Below are 14,972 nucleotides of genomic sequence, written 5' to 3' on the forward strand. Positions count from 1 at the left end.
GTACACGGCCCATCTCTCTCGCCTTGGGTGGCGACCCGATTCCGGCGCTTGGCAACTTCGAGGGGCTCAAGTTCCTGGGCCGTCGAGTGGGGTTCAGGGTGCTGCCGGTCGAGACCACGGTCGACGAGGCCATCCACCTGGACAGAAAGCTGCTCTCCTCTATGCTCGCCCCATGGCAAAGGCTGGATGCCATAAAAACATTCCTGTATCCAGCCTTAAACTTTGCCATGCGGGTGGGCCTTGCCAGCAAAGGAGAGTGGCAACGCCTGGACGAGGAGCTCCGCCCGCTCATCAAAAAGACCCTGTACGTGCCAGCCAGAGCTTCCACTGAATACTTGTACGGAAGCTCTCAGGCTGGCAGAGCAGTGATCCCACTTGCGGCGCAGATCAGCGACATCTGGCGGGTGGATGGGGCCTTCAAACTCCTGACGTCGACCGACGTGGAAGTCGGGGAGCGTGCAGCAGGAGACCTAGGGGCGTCTTGCGCTGGAGTTTGAGGTATAGTAGCGGCGCTTGGTGGCGGTGCGGGAAACGACATCTGGGTCGTACCAGCTTGGGTCGTATTGAGCCCTGGCTGTGGCGAAGCACGTTTCTAGGCCGAGTTTTGCGTCGATTCGCACTTTTTTATGCCCTGTTGCGAGTGCGAAAAGGCTCGTCACTTCTCACACACCACGCCGACCACGCTGCGAGCTCGCCGCAGCCTATAGTTTAACGAAAACGGACTCTCCGTGTGCCGTGGGACGTAATGCTGGGAGCAGAAGGAATCGGTGATGCCGATCCGGAGAGACCTAGCCCAGCCTCGAAAAGGCGTCACCATCATTACTTCTGCGTCGTGGGCTGCCATGAACAAGAAGGCCTGAATCCGAACATCAGATTCTACCGTTTTCCTTCAAGGCCTCACGAAGTGGAGCGTCGGGCGCGCTGCATAGCTGCAGTTCGTCGCGCTGAGTAAGCGAAACTTCGTGCCATGCTGACTGCTTCGTCTGTCTTGAAGCTTGCTTGATTATCTGCGTTCGAACTTTCGGTCTTTTGCACCTACAGTCCCGACAGCAGACGGACATAGCAGCAGGCATGGCTGGTAATTCACGATTCGAGACCCGGCCACAGCGACAATTAACAATTCGACCGATGTGAAGTGGTGAAGTGTGTGCAAATGAGCACAAATGGTCGGGCTCATTCGATGACAATTCACTACTCCACTACGAGCAGCACAGGTTAAGAGAGTTAAATGCGCTCATCCTTGGTCTCAAGCCAGCACGTTGAGGCAGCGCAGCAAGGCAGTATTGATTGCAGCACATCGATGTTCGAGCGCTGTCATTAAAAGCTACATCAAGCGAGCAGCGCACAAGCTCACGCTACAGCGCGATTCGCACGTACGTGCGAGCTCATATCCATTGGATCAGTTTAGCGGCATGCAGTCAACAAAGATTGCAGGAGGCCCGCCGTTTGGCGGCATGTCGAAAGACCGCTGCCGTCGCGGCGCGTACGATCGTGCGCTCGAGCACTTCGTACATCGCGGCGCGTACCGGCGTGTGCTCGAGCAGTTCCGTACACATGATGTCTGCTTATCGCTGCTGTGGATTCATTTACAGCACGCATTTCCTCGCGTTTGTGCGCCTGAATCTAGCAGCTAGCGTGCAAACCTTACCTGTAGTTCCACTTCGTACGCGACTCGCTTCACTTGCGATTGACACCGTGCTAAAACTTCGCCGCCTAATTCTTGAACGGCGTACACGTATTCGGCACTGCATAATTTCTTGCCTTTACGCAGCGTGCCACCCCTGAAAAAATCTTCGGCGCCCGATATACGCAGCAGGCCGTGCTCCAACACAACCGAAAGTGGCGGGTCCATATAGTAAACGTGCTTTGCGAAGCAGACGACCGAGCTTGGTACGACCCATTTTAGGACAGAGGGCGCTTTTTAGCACCTTTCTCGCAGCGCCCCCTGGGCAATGCAAGAGCCCCAGAGGGCGTCGTGTCAAGGCGGCTAAGACGACCCGCGAACATCGAGGACATGAAGGCCTACCTCTCAGGCGAGACGGAGGGCGACTTCCGACAAACGTCCACACAGGTGCAGTCTCTGTGGACGGAGGCCCGGAAAGCCCCCCGTCGCCTCTCCGTTGCCTGGGAGCTCATAGACCATGGGGCCCGCATCAACTGCGGAGAGGCCTCCGTGTCAGCGAGGAACCGCCACAAGCTGGTGAAAACCATCCGGGCGCTCCTCTTCACCGAAAGGGACAGAGCTCTGCATGACAAGCCAAACCAAGGCAAGGCGATGGTGTGTGTGGCGGCCGACCCGGCAAATTCCCACGTCATGAGTTCCGGCCGCTACACGCGCTTCATCGACTGGCGCTTCGTACATCGAGCCCGGCTAAATCTCCTCCCCCTCAATGCCACAAATGTCTGGGAACCCGCAGCCGACAAAACATGCAGGGGCTGCGGGTACGGGGAGGAGACACTGCCGCATGTACTCTGCCATTGCATGCGGCAGAGCCGGGACATGACGGAGCGTCATAACGCCATCGTCGCCAGAATAAAAAAGACTGCCTTGGGGAGGTTCACAGTCATCGCAGAGAACCAGGTCGTGGGCACTACATCCCTCAAGCCCAACCTGGTACTGGCCCGTGGAGAGGAGGCCCTGATCCTGGACGTCTGCTGCCCTTTCGAGAACAGGCTGCAGGCGTTCCAGGACGCCCGGAAGCCTAAGGAGGAGAAGTACGCCCCTGTACAGCGTCATCTCCTCCGGCGGTTCCAACGCGTGACGGTGGACGCGGTTGTCGTCAGCTGCCTTGGCACCTGAGATCAGGGGAACGATCGCGTGACGCGCAGGCTGTGTAGTAGGCAATACCTACAGACACTGAAGCGCCTGTGCATCAGCGACACCATCAACGCCTCTAGAAAGGTTTTTAGAGCCCACATAGGCACTTCTTAAATGGTCTTATGTTTTTAGAGAAGCGCTTTTTGCCATGTTTTACACCTTTACAGTTTTAGCCTTTTATTACTAACACCACTAACTAGTTTTTTAGTCATCTGTTTGCCTTTTTAGATTATACACCTTTTATCCGTTCTTTCCTTGGTTCTGTAACGCATATTTTTGATGTATTGTAAATAGCATAATAAAAAACTCTGTTCTTATCAGCTTAATATCTGATACGGGTTCTATATGGACCCACGATACTAAACCTATTTTCGGAAGTTGGCGGAGTGCTTGAAGCCTGCTTCGCCTGTGCCGCAGGTCGGCCCGGTATTGCACTACCTCCGGGATCGGGCCCCGCTCACTTAGGAGAAACTTCATTGAATCAAAACAAAGAACACAAGCTCGAAGCGCGCACTGACTTGACACGCACCATTCCGATACTATACGCAACGATGCCGGTTCGCGGACCACGAGAGTAATTAAACTGCCACTCCATCTGTGTGTAGCGTCGCAAATGGGCCAGCCGCAGCAGCAAATTTCGAATTACGGCCTTCGAGAAAAATAAACGAAAGCAAAAGGAAGAATTAGGAGGGAGAATCAGCAAATTATATGTCTAAGAAATGGAATTCTTACTTATCCGTTGTTTCTGAACGATTGTCTTCTGTAATGAGCCACTGTGGGGGGGGGGGGGGGGGGGGGGGTATGATTAGCCGTGGGTTTTGCAATCAATGAATCCCACTCAAAGCCAACACTGGATTTTGGAGTTCACTATCGCTTGGATCAGTGAACCACAGCGCCGACGCAAGCTCGCCCTGCCAAAATCCGCTGCCCTAGTGGAAGAAAGATTCCCCATGAAAGAAAAATAGAGTGCCCGATTTCTGGCAACTACTGTGCAGCCTTTGTGTGCACATTTGGACCAGTGGGACCGAGCGCCTCGAAAACAAACTTGTCGTATGGCCAAGTGTGGCGAAATATATTCAAGGGTCCAAAGGTGCCTCAGCTTTCCAACCTGTATGTTATGAAGACCTGTTGCTACATTTTCATCATTATCATCATCCTCCTCCTCCTCCTGGCTACGCCCACTGCAGGGCAAAGGCCTCTCCCATAATTCTCCAAGTACCCCCTTCACGTGCTAATTGTCGCCATGTAGTTCCTGCAAACTTCCTCATCTAATCTGCCCTCCTAACTTTCTGCCACCCCCTGGTACGCTTCCTTTCTCTTGGAATTAAGTCAGTAACCCTTAATGACCATCGGTTATCTTCCCCGCACATTGCATGTCCTGCGCATGCCGATTTCTTTTTCTTGGTTCAAACTAAGGTGTCATTAACTCGCGTTTGTTCGCTCACCCCCCAATCTGCTATTGTTACCCCCGTAATGCTACACCAATCATCCTTCTTTCCAAAGCTCGTTGCGTCGCCCTCAATTAGCCTTCGGTAATCCTTAAAGCTTTTCGTTGGGGCACTCGTGGCATCTTTCTCGTTTAAATAAGGCTAATTTTGTCAGTTTTGGGGAAAAACTCAATGAGCTAGGCGCGATTGTGTCCCCGGCGCCGCTCTCAAGAAGATGGCGGCGCCCAGGCTTTTTGCCTGCTGGTTCGGCCCAACGCAGAACAAGGCTGCAGGGCAGTGAAGCCGCATTGAAGGGGCAAAAAGTAGCGCAGTGAAGCGCATGCTCGGGCGAAAAACGCGAATATTAGCCAAAAATACAACCAAATCGCCAAATACGAATTTTCATTATTGTAAATTCGAGTTCAGTTTGTGCATTGCGTTAGCCAAAGGTAAAGAACATAAATGCGAGTGCCACAGCAGCCAAGTCAAAGCTTAGGATCGCGTACCATTTTCTTTCTTGCCCTTTACTCCTGCCCTGCGTGGCCCTAGCGCGCATGCACATGAAAGTAATGAAATCGTGAAAACACGAAATAATGCGCTGCGGCTGTATCATATCTATTTTGTGCGCTTTGTTCTTTGTGGACTACAGCGGTGTGCGTCATGAGAAAGTTTCAGTGCCCTTCTACTGTGACCAGTGAAGCTATATTAAAACCACATTGATTTGTACGGTTATTGCTACAAACTGCGTGTAGGTGTTTTTCTTTTTCGCTACCAACGATGGGTTATCGCAACCGCGATCGGTTCTGCTGCTGCGCTAGACGCGTTCTTGCCAACCGTTGGCTCTATGCGCGACCCGCGACGCGTGGTCGGCACATTCAAGCAGTCAATTGCAAACCGTTCCAAGAAGGATGTACTCCGCTTGCCGCCGGGAGTGCTAGGTCGATCATTATACTATTTGACCTTCGAGGAAGCGCCGCCATCCCACGTTTCCTATAATACGATAATATTCAGAGCGACCGCGACCACTTGTCTTTGTCAATATCTCGGACACACTTTTTTCTTTAATCCAGATACTCAGACGCGCCAGTGTTCACGCGCACTTGCTCTCTCCGATAAGCAGGGAAGCTCGGTTGGGGTGGTGTCGGGCCTTGCGCATGCGCTGCTGAGCTCGTCGCTTCGCCGGCCGGTCGACAATGGCGCGGTACTGGTAATGAACTTCGACGTGCATGGTGAAACATCACTTTGTATTGCCACCGTAGACTAGCAATGCAATGTGTTTGCGAGCGATTGGAGAAATGAGAGAGCGGGCAATGTCTACAGTTCATGCCCCTCTAGAGTAGTGCAAGTGTTCCTCCAAGTATTAGCTTTGTAATTTGCGCCTACAAACATGAACTAAACAAAGAAATTGGTCTGTAGCCGCCTTCGCTTCATAATATTCCCGTAGGAAGAAATTTGCGTGCGCAAATGACAGCGCAAAAGAGAGAAACCATGTAACGAAAAATGGCTGCCTTTTACGTGATCTCCCGCATGAAACCAGACGATAGATTAATTGTAGCCGTTCATTTTGATTTGCCGAATGTAAACCGGAACACTTTCTCAACGCGGTCTTCACATTTGAATGGCAATCAATGACATCCTTTTTTTTTGTTTCTGCTTGTTCTATCTGCAACCGAAAGAATTCAGAACGCCATTTCAATCTTAGATTGGATTAGATACCGTGACTGGTACACTCTTAGCACGGTACCTTTTATGGTAACCTGTAATCACGAGTAACTTATAAAATAAAGGTTACATGCGAAATATATTGATGTTTTAATTAAATGTTGTTACGTATATATATATCTATAGGTTACAAGAGTCAAAATTGACGGATTTAAAGGTTAATTCAGCGCAAAGCACCTTGTAACCTTTAGATTTTAACCTCTAAAGAACACTGCAGCGCATCAGTGAGGAGACCTACATCATGGATTGGACGTTTACTGATAAATGCAGAACACGAACACATTAGGATACATTTATGATCTGGTTATTACAAACGTAGGACTTCGGCAGTTCGGGCTGTATTCGGTCTTAATTTCTGTCAGCCAAGCAGTTACATTTTTCACGATTTAAAACCAAAAAATAAATCTAGCACGATCGCACTTGCAAGTTCATCTGCGCGCTGTTCTTTGACGACCATCCATACTTGGCGCACAGCCTTATTTGAAATATCAGCAACGAAGACTGTGTCATCGAATGATGTGGCGTGCACTGCCTGCCGAAACCCAGCGGTCGAACGTGACGGAAGCGCCCTGCTCTCACACGCATTCTAGCCACCATGAGACAGGCATGGAACATCGGTATTTCAACACGAGAAACAAAAGCGGGCGAGTTTCTTTAGAAAAATGAATATTTTTTACCAAATTTCATGTACGAGGCGAGAAAGAACAGTAGAAGAAAAGCACACGAACGCGTTGGGTCTTTCAGTAAAAGGTTGTTGAAAACATGTCTACTAAAATGTCCCTGTGCAGAACCTTTCAGTTGTCTGCATACATTTTCTGCCTTTAACCGGGTTCGTTTCATTCCCTGCACTGCCTTGATGCTGCCAACCAAAAATTTCCCATGCTTCAACCATAAGCGCTCAAGATGAGGTTAATAGTTGGTGTGCAAGAAGCGCGTGCCTAAGAAAACCATGCCGACACGCGGTACCAGCTAGGCAGCGTGCGCACATAAGTATAAACGCGCGGCGAGGGAGCTAGGGATGCGGTACGCGCTAGGCGACCGGCGTAACTGCTTTGAAATAGACAACAACCTACATGTCGGCGAACCATTCTGCATTGCACTTAGGATGTTTTCTAATAAAACTTGTAGCAACTGATTCCACTGCCAGCTTTCTTTGGGCATTTTAAGCTGTGCCGAAGATTGGCACTACAACGACCGCAAATTTAAGTTACAGCAGACACGAAACGCGCCAAACGTTCAGTGAAATCAACAGGATGCCGCTACACTCACATAAAAGCGAGCGCCGTCCGCTCCGTTGTCTCTTTAGGAGACAGACAGATGAAAAGAGCGTTAAATGTGTGAAGCCGCCAACTGAGAAATGAAATCTTTATCACTGTCCAAACACGAAATGCTTCCACCATCAAACCAATAACATCACTGGCACCTCTGACATTTATTTCTGTAATTCATTGCTTGTTTTCATTCTTTTTTTTTCATTTTTGCTTGTTCCTCTAAGTGCCTCTTTCTAACATGGCGGAAGCGAGCAGGCATCAGCCACACTGGAGTGCGGCCATCCACGGTGCTATCATCTCTCCTCCTCGGTCCAATCGAGATAGCTCGAGTTGCACGCTGGGAAGATTTTAAGCGGGAGCGGGAGGCTCGGAGCCGGCGGGAGTGGTTAGCGCGCTGTCGTCCTGTCGTTGTTGTAGTTGTCGTTATGAGACGGCCATTATATTTGACTTGTTTGGATACCATCCGATCACCATTGTGTGCTGCCACCACTTGTAGCCTGCAGTAGTTATTACCGCTTCTACTGGGAACTTGCGCCATCCGCTGCACCCTCATGCCTTTGTGCAGCAGAGACCTTTTCGGTGTGTTGCGCGGTCGCTGCAACGAGCCGGGTTGTGAGTGCAAGCGATACACTATTCTGCGCCTGTCGGAAAGTGACAACCTGGTGAGGTGTGACTATTGTGACCGCGTCCCAAATGCACACGGAAAAATATGGGATCTCGGTAAGCAGAACTTTTGCTTTTAATTATTTTTAGGTGGATAGTGCGTGAATTCTTTATAGTTCGCAATTCAACATTTGACATTGTGCATGCTCTCGCTGCGCGTAAGTGTTTCTGAAAAAAGTTATTGTTGATATATTTGCTTCTTTATGCTCTTCGATTTACATTGAGGTAAATTCGATGTTGTCATGTTGTCATTTTGTGCAAATATTGGATTAGACCTTTCTAAAATATTGAGCTTGTCGGCGGGATGAGTTGTGTCAGGGCAACTAAATGACCTCAACAATACGTTTCTTGTACTGGCGCCGCGCTTTGGGCTGATGTAGTTGACAGAAATCGTTCAGTATTGTACAACTCGCCTCGCGCACCCTCTGTTAGCCATGCTGTGGTGGTGCGTGACTGCCCGCGCCCTGGCCTGGAGGTAATCTCCGGTGTGTGCAGAGGTTGGGCAAGCCGAGGCGGCTCGTGGTTGCATTTCCGCTTTCTTTCGGTGCGCGTAGTGCTGGAGGTCGCGTAATCTCAAAAGTTCGGAGACGCGTTGAAGGGAGCAACAAAACAAACGTTCGCTCCCCTCCCCTCTGCGTTCTTCAAGTCAACTTGATAGCGATTGTTCGCGGTCGTCAAATGAGATATGTTCATTTATGCCTCTGCTCTTGTGACACCATGGTTATTAGTAAGCTAATGATTACTGTTACGGCAGGTAAAACTACGTACCATAGTTTGAGTAGTGGTCTAATGCTTTGCTATCGCTATTAGTGCTTCGCTTTTTGGGTGAAAATGCGTGTTTTTTTCTATTTTCGTTTAGTCAAACGGGCCAATAATTTAACATGGTAATCGGTGGTTAGCATTGACTAACTGCGAAGAATACACAATTCTCTTTTTACCGCAACGTCACCCCTTCTCTTACAACTTGCATCCAAGTTTCGCACAATGATGTATAATTATATACAGCGTTGTTCCGGAGAATACATGTTGTATAGCTTTCGCGCGAATTTCGCTTATGTACGCGTTTTTTTTCGCCTAGAGCTCTGCAATGCGCTCTGCATTACTTTGTGAACACTAATGATGTTCTTTCGTTGCGTCTATAATTTCAGAAACGAAAAATGCAGCCGAGGCAAAGGCGCAATGCAATGTGCCAGGCACCGTGTTCGAGGCGTCAGTGTCAGATGAAACTGTGGCAGCTTGCACATCTAGTCTCCTCAGTGCAATATGGTTAGTATAATGTGGAATGTTAGCCAAAGCTTTTTTGATTGCCTAGTGCATCAAATATTTTAAAGCGAAGCTTTCTTTGCCACTTCCCTCGGCTTTTCCACTGCTGCTGCTGTCGCTGATCTGCACGCGGCGTCGGGGAGTGGTTGAGTACGTAATGTATACAATGTACGCAATGTACGAGAAATTACATTGTACGTGTACATAGTAGGGACGCGGGAGTGGCGTCTGTGAGCCCTTTCCAGCAAGAACTGCGCGGGCGTCGCCACAATGCCCTCTGGAGCTCTTTAGTCGTCACAATGTCCTCTGGAACTCCTCGGCCATCGACATTATTACCTCTGGAGCGCTGCAATAACGCGTTAGCCTGCGGTATAAGCATTGTAGAAGCTGCAGCGCTTTTGTACTCACGTGCAAATTTCCAGAGGGGAGATAGTCAATGGAAAGATAATACAGAGAATGCGTAAAGCCAACGCCCTGACCAAACGGATGAATAATAGCTGATATTCGCTCGTGGCGCCTTGCATACATAGTATGATCGCGGAAGAAGGGAAAGACGCCACCAGAAAGCATGCTTCATTTGGGGTCGCTTAAATAAAAGAAACGTCACTACTAGACATGGTAACAGTTGCGGAGAAACTGTAAAAATGTTAGTTTAAGAATGAGACGGCACGTTTCTGCTATTTCTGAAAAATAAACACCCTGCAAGTTTGTACATGATGACAACTGATGCAGGCGTGCAGACGCAAAGCTGCACTCAGTACCGCAGCGTCAAGACGACAACACGCAAGCGGCTGTCGAGCAAATAAACATTTCAGCCACGATGCCATGCGCCCGTGTGAAGAATGGCCGTGCTAAATTGCTTGCAGCATACGAACAATGGCACGCAACAATGCCTCGAGCAAACACGCCTCGCTGTTTGGTGTACTAAGTAGGCAAACACAAGTGGTGCACGTAAGGTAAGATTTAACATCGCATCACGACTGTCGTAGGCCGTCAACATCACCGCCAAATATTGCCACTGAACGCAAACAGCACAGAAAGCTTTGCTTACATCGATTCCCACAGTGCGTGGGATCTATATACATTCTTTTTCTTTTTTTGCTTTAGAGAAGACTGTCCCAGTAGGTGCCTCCATATAAAATGAATCGGCCTGCATGCCTGTGCAAGAATCACAGCCTGGCTGCTCCAAAGGTAAATGCTTAGCGCATACAGGAAAGAATTGGGTTTCATTGGGTGCTTTGTTAACACTTGTTTGTTTCAGACTCCGCACCGTGGCCCCATGTGGAAGAGCCCCTACTTGACAGCCCAGTGGTTGCCATGGACAAAGAGATCCGCGATCTGAATGCGGCCAAGGTATGTGATGTAAAAGATAATTTACTAGTTCATAAGGAAAACATCTCAAATGTAACGATGCTAAATATTACTTTCATTTGTAAACTTTTCACTTATCGCCCAGAAAGCTCTCTGCATTCACCTTGTGATTACTTGTACTCACATCTGTGTTCCTGTTCAGTACTTATATTGTAGCATTATCACTTGTATTGGTCAGTGGTGCGAGTCGAGCGGTGCATCACTACACGATTTAATGTTGTCGCCTTAGATTTTCTTCCCCTGAAATAATACTAAGGATGGAGGCATTGCCATACTTTATATGCGCTTAAATTGAGGTATGGTAGTATTTTGGTGTATTTTTTATTCACTACTTCCGTTTAACTAGACTGCACGATAATTAACACATGAAGGCACAGAATGTAGAGAAGGAACAAATTAATGAAATTAGATGAAATTGTTAAATTATATTTCACAATTTAATTTAAATGTGATTTACTGTATTTGAAAGTTAATAAAGGTGAGGTTAGCAAAAATTGTAAGAGACATCCTGCCGGACGGAACGTGCACACAGCCAGCTCATGAACTGTGCGATGCTGCACCAATTTACCTGGTGAAATCTCGTTAATGCGTATCTTGTGGGAACAGGGCATAATTACGCGCTAAACGGTACTATCCTTTAGTGAGATTTCAGTTGTATATAGTTCAGCAAACAAACGAAAATTAGTATTATACTGATTACTTTCAGTAAAATAACATTTCATTGCTTTTTCCTCCATGCTTACTATAATGAGAGCTAAAGGTGAGCCAGTTCTAATTTTCCTTGATGTAGAATGGTTGGGCTCTTTGGGGTTGAGCTGTGCTCTGCATCTGCAGTACTGCACGTTTTTGATAAATTTTACTTTGTCAGTTCACATTATACTGTGCATATTTAATGTTTGATAGGCGAATGTTTATAGGCTCTAACTGTCTTTGTAGGCTCCACTGCCCAGTGGTGATATCCAGATTGCAGCTCCCCACGTCTACACATGCAGCGAGCACACGTGTGTTTATGCTGGCAGCAGGCAAGAAATAACTTGGGTCTCGAACGGCAGCCTGGAGCTAGCTGTAATTTATTGTATTTTAACCTACTACATCAAGAACCTCAATTATCCATATGCATTTGCACCATTCCTGGCGCTGATGCAGAAACTTGTGCTTCCCAGCAATGTTGTGCCTAGAGGGCTCATAAATGACAGATTGAAGTGTTTCTTTGCTCTTCTGAAGAAAAAGAATGTGATTTGACTCAAAGTCTAGTAACGATTTTCACCTTGCATTAATGTTCACTTGTTTCCAGGTGGTGGTGAACAGATGCATCATTTTGTGCATTACATTTGCATGCCTTTTTATAACTGTTTTATTGAAAATTACTGAGGTAATACATCCATTCATGCAAGTGGCACTTAGTATTGTGCACAAGTATTTTATTTAGCTGCTCGAACTTCTTAAATTCGTGCAATGTGAATTATGGCGGCCTTTCTTTGTCACTGAGTTATTCTAACTGCTAGCCTCTAGATGATAGAGTAATTGTGCAGTACTATGCATAGTAGTGTCCAAATTACCTTTTTCAATATGGATTTTAAATAGGTAGTGCATTCAAGAAGTTTGAATCCCATCCTTGACATTGTTAGCTAGACAGTAAAATGTGTCTTGTAGTAATTTTAATAAGAAAATGTTCATGTTTGTATTGTCACAAAGATATAAACCGAGAGTTCACCATGCTGTAAGCATCACCACTTCCCGCCTTTTGTCATTTGGCCCTACAAGCCAGCACTTTGCACATCTCCTGGTTAAGCTTTGTCTGATGTTTGTAAGAGCAACAAGTTGTCTTTTGATGCCAGTGGTGGTCAATGCTAACACTAAGGAAACGTTGCTCAGGTATAGATGGGCTGCATGCATGCATGGCTTTGTGGTCCAGTCTTCTTTTTTAGGTTCACCTATAGCCAATACCTTGTATATTTTTTTGCATTGGCTACATTGCATTGGAAACGTCTTTATTGACCTGCTCTAATGCTGCACAGGATGTGTAAAGCTTTTTTTATGTAGTGTCCAATGTGGATCTGAACACAAGTGTCCAGTTTTTGTTCCTGCAATCTCATATACTAATCTTTGCCTTGTTTTCTTGCTTCCTTACAGCAGTAAAAGTTTTTACATGGACAGTTAACACGAATTTATTGACGACATGCATGGCTGAAACACGGTGATATGATTTTAAAAATTCCTGTGATATGATTCAAGTGATAGTATTCTCTTGAATTTTCAGATCTAGTCATGTGCCAGCAAGGCCTGCTGTACTTCTTGTGTATTCTATGTTGTATTTTCAAATAAAGATGTTGCATTCTGAAGTTAACGTTATACTGCCTGTGGAACTGTCAATTTATACTCGAATTATTTATACAAGCTAACGGTGCCTCCTCCTCAGGCGTTCAAATTGTGTTTTGAACTGTATTTTTGGGAACATTACCGTTACATATTTGCTCAAAAGGTGCCGCACGGGGAGTTTCATTTTGTCAGAAATCCCAAGGGATACTAGTATACTAGTATCATAGTAGCCCTTCGTTGGCTGAAATACGATTTAAGTGATTTAAATGAAAGTAAACTTTTGATACCACATTCAGTTGAGCGTTCCTTTTTTTTTTCAGAGAAGTTCATGTGGGCCCCGCTCTTTACATGGTCCGACGAGCCGGGTGCGGCCTAGCAACGGGGAGGCGCCACCTTGGGTTTTGTTCCAGAAAGGCCAAATCTCCGCATGGTACACCGAGCCGGCTGCCGCCAAACAACAGAGGTGCGCCATTTCCTTCTTTTGCGGTTCTCTGCTTGCGCCTCTTCTTTCTTGCGCGCTTCTTTTTGCGGTCGGATTAAGCAGCCGACAACCATGCCCGGAGGAACGTGAGCCCTCGCGGAGGACGCCACTCGGCCAGTCCTTTTTGGACACTGTCTTTACACGCGGTTGCGCTTCGAAATAGTTCACCTGTCCACCTCGTGTGGTTTCCCCAGGAAAGGGTGTCCCTGTGTCTCTCTCAGCCTAAGCAAAAAAAAAGAAAAAAACTGCGTTTTGCTGGCAACTTACGCAAGCCGTAACATCTCTTCGACTGCAATGATATCTAGTCAAAAAATTATCTATTCATCACAAGGCACAACAAGGAGGAGCGCGGGAGTACAGATCTCCACTTACGAATGGCATAGCAAGTGACAGACGCATACTGTTTTTGGGTACAATTGTGTAGCTCTTAGCAATAAATGAAGGAAATTTTTGCTTTGCTTATGAACAACGGCAAGTGTTCAGGCCCTTTACCCGTGCTGTTGCTGTTTTTCTCCTGCGCATGCATTTACGTTTACTGTGTGGATTGTACCAAGGGTATCATTCAGCATGCAAAAATTAAAAAGGAAAATCAGTCAGCTGAAATTCATTTTTTTTTTCATTTTCGCATGCTAAATGATACCTTAGGAACAATCCACCGAGTAAACAAACGCATGTGCAGGAGGATAAAAACCGCAACAGCGCGAGCCAAAGGTCTGAACACTCGTCCTTGGCAAAGCGAAAATTTGCCTCATTTATTGATTAGCAGCTACAGAACTGTAGCCCAAAAGAATATGAGTCTGTCACTTACAATATACTATTCGGAAGTAAAGTAATTTCTCTGGCTCCCGCGCTCACCTTTGTTGTACTTTTTGGGGTAGTAGGCTGCATTTTGTCTTCATATTTTTAGGCCAAACAAGAGATGTTGCGGTATGCGTAAGGTCTAGGTTGCCTGCAAAACGCAATGTTTCTTTTTATTTCTTTTTTTACTTAGGTTGAGAGAGGCACAGGGCCACCCTTTGTGTCGAAAACCGCACGAGGTGGACACGTGAACTATTTGGAAGCGCAAGCGCATGTAAACGCAGCGTCCGGAAAGGACTGGCCGAGGGGCTTCCTCCGCGAAAGCTCACATTTCTCCGCGCACGGTTGTAGTCTGCTTAATCCGGCCGCGGAAAGAAGCGCGCAAGAAAGAAGAGGCGCAAGCAGAAAGAAGGAAGAGACGCACCTCTGTTGCTAGGCGACAACTGCCTGGGCGGAGCATGCGCAGAGCAACGGGCTTTTATGAAACATACCACAACAAGAAGCCCGAAAGAAAGAAGAGCCGCGTCCCCGTTGCTAGGTGACACCGGCTCTATATACGGAGCATGCGCAGCACGGTGTCCATCTGGGACCTCCTGCAAGCCGCTTTGTATGAACATTTTAATCGTTCAACCGGTATATTGTAAAAGTAACCTTTATATTTAGGCAAAGGCACTCAATACTGTATGCCTATACTAGAGGTTAAAGTGTTGTAACCTCTAGTTGAGGTGCACGCTTTCTTACCTTTAATAGAAGTTAAATTTGTAAAGGTTGATTTGTAACTTATAAGTTAAAGGTGCACAAATCTGTGAGAATGTACCCCTTTAATAAACGTTACCGTG

At 47.1% G+C, this 14,972-nt stretch overlaps 1 non-coding gene across 1 annotated transcript; it reads left to right on the forward strand.

Moving 5' to 3' along the window:
- Window positions 1–3,088: 3,088 nt before the first annotated feature.
- On the forward strand, window positions 3,089–3,278 carry LOC126519416 (U2 spliceosomal RNA). Its single transcript, XR_007596613.2, has one exon. It is a non-coding gene; the product is annotated as a U2 spliceosomal RNA (small nuclear RNA).
- Window positions 3,279–14,972: the final 11,694 nt, after the last annotated feature.

This window comes from Dermacentor andersoni, chromosome 10 (genome assembly GCF_023375885.2).
Source record: "Dermacentor andersoni chromosome 10, qqDerAnde1_hic_scaffold, whole genome shotgun sequence".
Lineage (NCBI taxonomy): Eukaryota > Metazoa > Arthropoda > Arachnida > Ixodida > Ixodidae > Dermacentor > Dermacentor andersoni.